The sequence below is a fragment of the Dermacentor albipictus genome, chromosome 5 (assembly GCF_038994185.2).
Source record: "Dermacentor albipictus isolate Rhodes 1998 colony chromosome 5, USDA_Dalb.pri_finalv2, whole genome shotgun sequence".
NCBI lineage: Eukaryota > Metazoa > Arthropoda > Arachnida > Ixodida > Ixodidae > Dermacentor > Dermacentor albipictus.
Window position 1 is genome coordinate 94,557,364 of NC_091825.1, and position 8,850 is coordinate 94,566,213.

Here is an 8,850-nt window from a genome sequence, read left to right on the forward strand (position 1 = left end):
TGCGAGTTGATGATGATGCTTGTAGTGTGGCGGTGCTGTGTGCAACGCCACTGTGGTGGAAAGTGTCAGTTGTCAGACACTTACGCGACACAAATTACATCAGTGTGCTTTGTTTTGCAGGTGTGGGTAATCAAACTTTGAATAAAATTTTTGCTGTCGACACGTACATAGGAAATCTCTCGCAAAGCGGGCTTTTATCGAAAATCCATGCGCCTAGCTGCCACGTTATTTACCCATTTTCCCTTTATTCCTTTTTCTTTTGTTGTTGTTGATGACATTGTTGTCAGCGCGCAGCACTTGTAATCGTTATTTTCATTGAGGGCAACAGCGAAGATAAGACCAGCAACACCAGCAGCAACAAGAAAACAAATTTTCAGTCGTCTTGTACATTTTTCGGACTCCATGCACTGTAACCGTATACAATATGCGCAATATTGATGAAGGCAACTTGTAATTTTCTTGCATAGTCCGAGAAAATTTTAAAAATATATGTTATGTTGGTACTTTTTACGAGTTATGCTTAAAAGAAGTTTGTCTCAAGAAATGGCACATTCGAAATTCCTGCGCACGGCTTCTTTTCAGTGTCACTACCTGCACAATTATGAAGTGATCAAGGTGCCTGTTAACAGCCGCTATGACTATGTACTTACTTCATCCTTTAATAAGTGGTTGCGGTTGGTCACACGTCACGTGTCTTTGTTTTAGCAAGCAAGCAGCGGAGCTAGGCAACGTTCCACGTTCAGCCTGTACGGAAGTCTGCTTTCGCCGCATCATAAATATATCGTAGGTGAAGCATCCTTTCAGGGGGCGGCTAAAAGTACTGTCGCAGTGGCGCTGAAAACTTTTTCGCGTACTAAAAATGATGACTTAAGCGCACTTCATTCATGGCGGGAAATAACACAAGATTATTGCTGGACTACCTGCTATGTCTAAAGAACTCTATACCAACCAATCACAAAGCGACAGAAGCTCATCAGTTAAATTAGTAGTTCTCAGTCTTCTAACCATTTCGGATCACTATAGAGCTGATCCGCTCACAAATTATTAAGGGAACTCCTTGAGTGTGTGTTTACATTAAAAAAAAAGAACCACTCTACAGAAACTGATGTCGGGATGTGGCCCATAACAAATACGGTATATGTTATGTTCAATACTGCATCCCTTCCAAGCTAATCTGGTTGCGCAGATCGAAGATGGAGACAAAATAGCTCATGGTTATTCGAATTGGTATAAAAAACAGTTCTTACTTCGCATTGCGTTTGATGTCTGGAAGTGAGCTAAGTAGCTGTGGAAGTCAGGAATACTAGAGCCGGCCAGGGATTTCTAGTCTCAACGTACCATTGCAAGCGGACATAATCATTGTCACCCCTTTTGGAAAATCGGCTTAGTGGTTTAATATCAGTGTCGAAGCCGCTATGATGACGTCGTGTTTCGATTCTATAGTGTGTATTTTTCACTGTGTAACTCAGTGCACACTGAAGCACAGCTTTTCACTCAGTCTCGTGCCTGCATTTAACGACGTACGCATCTGCAGAGTAAGACAAGCAATGAACTCGTGCTCCTCTTGGTATACGGTAGAGTACGTTACAATAAGATTAATTATTTAGACAGCTGGTAGAGAATACGGCTGCCTAGGGGACCGGCGAAAATGTTGGAAAAGATTGACCTGTACGTGTCACATTTCCCCCTTTCCCTGTATATGCTTTCCCCACTGAAACAAATATCAGCGTACGGTGATAGAAAAGCTGCACGGGCTGTATACCTGCGCACCGTATAAAAAAAAAACACGAAAGAAGTGCTTATTTATACATCCAAAGCCATTAAATAAGTATAGGTGGAAATAAAGAAAAGAAACAAGCAAACAAAAAGTATCAACTTAGATTTAGGTGCACGTCAAAGATTCCTGTGGATTGGTCAAAAATTATTCTGGAACTCTCCACTATGGCATCTCTCACTGTCCCAGGGTTGCTTTGGTGCGTTAAACCTCACACATCAATCAATCAATCAATCAATCAATCAATCAATCAATCAATCAATCAATCAATCAATCAATCAATCAATCAATCAATCAATCAATCAGTAACGAGCATGCATGACAAAATTACTTTTATTGATAAACGCATTGTGTACAATAGGAACACGAAAACGAGCGAACACACACACACACACACACACACACGCACGCACACACACACACACGCACGCACGCACACACACACACGCACGCACGCACAGTCGTCAGAATCCATCTCACGATGAATGTCGACGGTAATGCGTTTAGCATTAAATCAATATAGCGACACATCGTATTGCCACCATCGAAACTGGTTATGTATGAGGTGTGTACTGCAGCGATACTTCTCTTTCGCGTTTCCCTAAGAACACTCGACGCCATCTAGAGGCGTCGCCGTGAAGCCTGCGCGTGGCGTCCCAAATGCATCACGTGCCGGTGCGTGCGAACGCTGAGGAAACCGTCGTGCGGCAACCGGCCTCCTCTCTCACGCTTATGTATGGATGGATGGATGGATGGATGTTATGAGTGTCCCCTTTAGAACGGGGCGGTGGGTTGCGCCACCAAGCTCTTGCTATCATACTGCCTAATGCCCTGCCTAGGTACTGACTAACCTCATTTCATTTATAACCTAGATACTCTAGATGGCCGTCTAATTCATAATCCTAACGTTTTAGTCATTATTGACGCCGCACAGACCATTCATTCGAATACCATCTATAAACTTATTTTATAGACTTATTAGACTTTTATAGACTTTATAGACTTGTAAGTCAAAATAATCATTTTCTTCCAAAGGTAAACAAATGATCCAGTTTCCGTCCATAAAATTTTGGAGTGATTTACCAGTTAATATTAAAACAATCGAATGCCTAGCAAGGTTCGAACGAATGCTAAAAACACACATCTCATAATTTCTTATCATAAACTGTGCTCTGGTCCTTTTTTCCATATTTCGCTTTCGCCGATGCTATTTTTTTTCTGCTAATATATCTTTTTCTTATTCCTAATGATAATTCTGTACTTTCACTACTTTGTTTAGCTGCTATTCTGTTTGTTTTAAGAGACATTATAACAAGAAGTCCCATCACAGTGCCTCACTCTGGGACCTCTTTCTGTACACTGTTACCGCATACTGTAGTGTATTTAAATCGATAAACTGAAACTGAAGCTTGAAATTATCACAACAGCAGAAGCCAGCCAGTCTTGAGGTCGGACATAATGGCTAAGGTGGCCGGCCAGCGGCAGACAACACCCCTACGAAAGAAGAATTTTTATGAATTCAACTTCTTTTTCTCTTCATTCAGGCAACGTCACGCTGCCAGAAAAAAAAAATATATGACTGTCGATTGGCGCTGCTTTAAATCCCTATAACATGCGCCAATCATGGTCGCGTTTTGATTGTTTTGTCGCAGGAAAGAAAAGGCGGGGAGCAAATGCGGAAAATTTTGGAGGGGGAGAGGGGAGAGTTGCTGCTTGCCACCTTTAGTCAAAACGACTGCAGCTCCTCTGCGTATCTGCACTGAAGGTAGAAAATTCGAGGAAACGTCGGCGGTGTCACATTTGAATTTTGCCTCATTACATACCGAATGTCCATTGCTTTCGGTAAGTAAAAGCCCGAATCTTAATTACGAAAGTTAATCTGCCAGACTGGACGCACCTTGCGTTTCATTTATTTAATTTCATTTATTTTTTACCCTCAGGACCTTTCGGTATATACAGAGGGGGATATTATTACCTTGCCTTCATTGAGTTCGCTCTTATTGCACGAACAACATATTGAATTAGCGACCACTCGTCATTATAATACAGAAGAAACACAAGAAAGCACCTGGAGTGCGTGCTAGCAGTTCCCGTGTTTCTGTCGCGTTGGCGCATTATTTTGTTTCTGCAGACATTCCAGTTAATGTGCAGTGCGTTTGTCTTGTCGGTGCACCGAGTTACAGCGTCTAGTTAATACGGAGCGCTGTTAACGCACGTGTCACGTAAGCCAAGTAACCACTCAACTCGCCCAGCTTTGGACATTCTTTGCACCATCGTGTTGCTTTGTTACGTTATTATTCTTCCGAAAATTAATGTGCCCAGACTCGTACACGTTCTAGTTTTCTCATAAAGGTTCGGAATTTTGGCTGCTATTGCTTATTTTTTGACGGACGTGATGCGGAGTTCTGGTGATTCATTTGAATGCTAGTTGCATTCTTGCATTCTGAGCACTGTCAGACCAGTTTTCTTTCCGGCTGTCTAGCTATCTACTAACTACCCACCTATGCCGTCGAAAATGTGCGCCGATCCAGAAGATGGTGCAGTCTCAAAATGTGGGCAGTTCACCTGGACGTGTGCCACTGGTATACATGCGCCGCCCTTCAACGAACCTCTTTGACGCCAGCTTGGGCTGCTGCGCATGTGCCACGGGACATGCGCGGACTTCGCGGCGCCGCCGCCAGAAGGCGCAGCATGTCCAGTGGAAAGCGCGCGAGAGGAGCGCAGCTGCAGTACGCTCCTCATACACATGTAGATGATGCGTTTCGGCGATTCGCATACTTGAATAGTGCTCGTAGGCAAGTTCTGTCCGTTGTAATGCATTAGCATTGTTAGGGTACTTCACGGAATTTCCGGGGGCCATCTATCTATCTATCTATCTATCTATCTATCTATCTATCTATCTATCTATCTATCTATCTATCTATCTATCTATCTATCTATCTATCTATCTATCTATCTATCTATCTATCTATCTATCTATCTATCTATCTATCTATCTATCTATCTATCTATCTATCTGTGTATGTATGTATGTATGTATGTATGTATGTATGTATGTATGTATGTATGTATGTATGTATGTATGTATGTATGTATGTATGTATGTAACCTGGGTCGTCCTTGGTTGAATTGGTAGCGCATCGGGCTATTGTGTTGAGGGAACAGGGTTCTAAGAACCATCGGATCAACTTGGGTCACTGAGTTTAGGAGGCCACGCGCAGGCTTCGCGGCGGCAACAGCGCAAGATGACGCCGAATGTTCTCAGGGAAGCGCGAAAGTGGAATCCCGCTATCAGTACACGCCTCATACCTAACTCGTTTCGATGGCGGCAATACGTTGTGTCGCTGTATCGATGCACCGTCGACAGTAATCGAGAGATGGGTTCCGCCGATGTTTTTCTTTCTCTCGCTCTCTCCCTCTCTCTTTCTTTTTCACTGCGGCAGGAGTTAGGAGCTCGAATCATGGTTCTTGAAGGTATTATCTGCGGCGGGTGCAAAGAGTAGGCGACATCAGATCGCCGATGGCTTCGCGTGGGCTGTGTCAGCTGTGTCCTCGCTCGCTCAGAGGCAGCACGAAGGGAAATTCGACCGCCGCTGTTGCTGCTCATCGCCATGCCGGCGTTGTGACTGCGAGTGTTCGCGGTCATTGAGCGAGATCTGTTCATGTTTTTCCCGTACGCGCGTGGCACCGTGCTTGTTAACTTAATTAGAAAGCACATGTGTGCTGCAATCTCTACGGCCAATAAAACTACGAACCTTACTTGGTGTAGTTATCCAATACTTTGCCATTACGATCTACGCTTCGCCTTTCAGGCGAAACTGCTATTTCGTTTATTTTTAACTTACAACGTGTATGAGCACTTCTTACCATGGGAAGTATAGTTATACCGGTATAGCACAGAAAGATGAGCAAAATGAGAACGAATGTTGTGGGATTCTCACACCCGTGCTCTTGGGACAAGAGCACTGGTGTGAGCAAGAGCACGGGCGCGACAATTTGCAGCCGTATGTGTTTAAAACAAATGGAGCTTCGAACTTTTTCTCGCAAATACCGCAAGTATAACGCTTGTAAAAGAAGTGTTGGGTCATGGTAATTTTACTGCGATTGGCGTAAGCTTAATTCCTCACCTTACCTTGGGCCCGATATTAGCAATATATTGGGCTAATTATCATCAAGGCTATTATTTCGGTCAAAGAGCCCCGCTTATACAAACAATGATATCTGCTGTGGCCACAAATATGAAAATGTCCACCTACATGATGTTGATGAAAATTGTTTTTTATTAAGGGGTGGCTCGAAGGCCTATTATTGTACATATATAAAGAAATGATATATTAATGCTATAGAAAATTTGGAAGACACTTAAGCTTCGCCTTTAAGAGTGGAACGCGATACCCTTCAGAGATCCCTGACTGCTTCTCACGCTTCCCGGCAACTGCAGCTTATATATGTAACCGTGATGTCTATCGAGAAACGCTGGCGGCGAACTCTATGCACGAAGGCGAACTTTAAGGTTCTTTGTTTCTCCTTCGCCTCCGCTTGCCACTGCCGCGGATGTACGGAGGCGAGCGCCATCTGGATGGTGTTGTTGCAAAGAACCGAGCGAGGCGCGCCGCTCGATGACTGGTAGAAACGCTGAAAGAGAGGTATGCATTTAAGTTTCCTCGTAACAGAATTATGTTTTCTCGTGAATTCAACTTACAGTCCGACGTTATCACGTCTGTCGGTTGTGTGTAAGTTGTACTTTGCGATTTTACTGACGCATTTTACTTTGAGATGTTCAATTATTTCAGCAACGCCTCTGCGCCATGCGGATGGCCTGAGTGGCTCAGTGGTTCGGAATGATTTTTCGCTCTCAAGATGGTCGGCGCCGGACGCCGGATTTCTTGCGACAAGGGGCCCTGAACGCTGTATCGCGTTAGAAGCGATGAAATACACATGGAATCCCATTCGCTATGTCATGCTCCAATCCGGCGCGAATGCTGTGCACTGGAAGTGACACGACGATCAACCACTTGGTATGCCTTGAATTGCGGTGGCATTTCAAGCCTCCGGCTTCGGGCGGCGTGGGGGAAGAGAGGAGAAGCGCTCGGTTCGGCTTCGCTCCGGTCTCGCAAAAACAGTCGCTCTACCACAACCGCACAGTCACTGCTCGTTCTCCGCCGTTCTAGTAGGATTTCAAAATTTTCGAGACACTCCTGTCAAACTTTAAAAAATTATTAATCGAACATGTCTAATCGATTACGTCGATTAAATGAAAGGCGGACATCGATGAAGATTAATCGTTCTGCGCGATAGTTTGAATCGAATAATCGTTCATCGACATTGTGAAGCCTAAATCTGGTTCTTTTTTCTTTACCCAGCACAGCCGGCGCCGCCGCTGCCGCGGATGCGCGGAGACCAGCGCCATCTGGTGGTGGCTCAAAGAACCAAGCGGCGGTGACACGCGCCTCCGCTGTGATTAGTCGGCCTATTTGGCGACAGAACAGCCACGCGTCTCCCACGGTCACGAAAACCCGGCGACGTTCGCAAAGAAAACGCTTCCTTTTTGAGATTACGCTGTGGGGCTTGTTGGTCACACATGATTAAGACTGTTGCGCAAAGCCTTCGTCGCTTTGCGCAACAGTTTTAACCAAGAGAGAAGCCACAGGCGGGGCAAATGCTGGATTCATCCAATCCTCGCGTTCGCGCGTGCGTGCGCATGTGTACACGCCGGACACGAAGCCCCTAGCGTCGCAACAATGGACCTGAATGAAAAAAAAACTAAAGAAAAAAGAGAAAAAAAAACATGGCCACAGCGGTGCATGGCTCCCATGTCACCGAAGCGCAAAAATTTTGTAATTGTATTATTCTCAATGTTTCTATATAGGTTTGTGTGTGTTTGTGTAATGTGGAGACAAGAGCCCGAATTTCCACACTGTGTGAGACTATATATATATATATATATATATATATATATATATATATATATATATATATATATATATATATATATATAAGAAGCAATAAATGAATGACAGGCCGGCCTGGTCGCCAAGAAATCCGAACTGCGGAAATTAAAAGGAACCTTCTCAGGTTCCCTTGCACACACTTTCAGGCATGCTCTTTTCTCAGCTCCTCTCTCTCTCTCTCCCTCCACCACCTTTCTTTCTTTTCGCTCCTCGTTATGCGTAGACAGCTGCGCAAACTCTCCTTCTTACTCTGTTTGCTCTAATTACAAGGGAAATAAATTGCCATCGATGTCGGAGGTCTAGTACGCGAAAAAAAGAAAGAAACAACGTCGAGGGGCAAAAAGCAAAAAATTCAAATAGAACAGGCTAAAATTAAGAGAAGGCTGCCTATATTTGAGCAAAAAAAAAAACATAAATACGGTTTTTTGTTTCGCCTTCAATCCGATCCTGCTCCTGTCATTCGACACCGGAAAGTCTTAGCTGCGAAGTGCTCGTTACGATGAGTATTCGTTTTTTTTTTGACAGTTTTGAACAGAATTGCGTTGCTTAGTCTGACGCAATTTTTTTCTGAACTGTGGTTTGAGCGCCGAAGCACGCGTCAAGCGTAGTGTGTCCTTCGTGCTTAAAGTGGTTCGCTGGAAAATTCGCAAACAATGTGCCAACTGAACCATGGGGGCACAAGGGCCAGATGTGGCCTAAACTGAATCGCGGCCTGCGTGTCTATAAATTGTTCCCGGTTGCTCTCGCATTGCCAGTGCTGCTGTTCCCGTCGCGTCATGTCACATCGGCTTATACAATAATGGCTCGAGCGCAGCGCTAAACCGTGACCACTGCGTTAGATTTGATTTGGTTTAGCCGACAGACTTAATTGATCCAATTTATAAAATATATTCACATGACATCCTTTCGGTCGGGACCGGCACTCTGTTCGCAAATCAGCAGGGAAGCTAAAACAAGCGCCGTAAGTCGTGCGTTAATTAGAGGGGAGTATTCCCTCTCGTCGTTGCTAACTGAAAGTTGAAGTTCAATGGATTGATGGATGGATAGATGGATATAACTCTCTTGTACGTCCGGCAAGGTTGAGTTCAATCGATCTCTCGAAATATTTGATAGTGCTGCCCATCG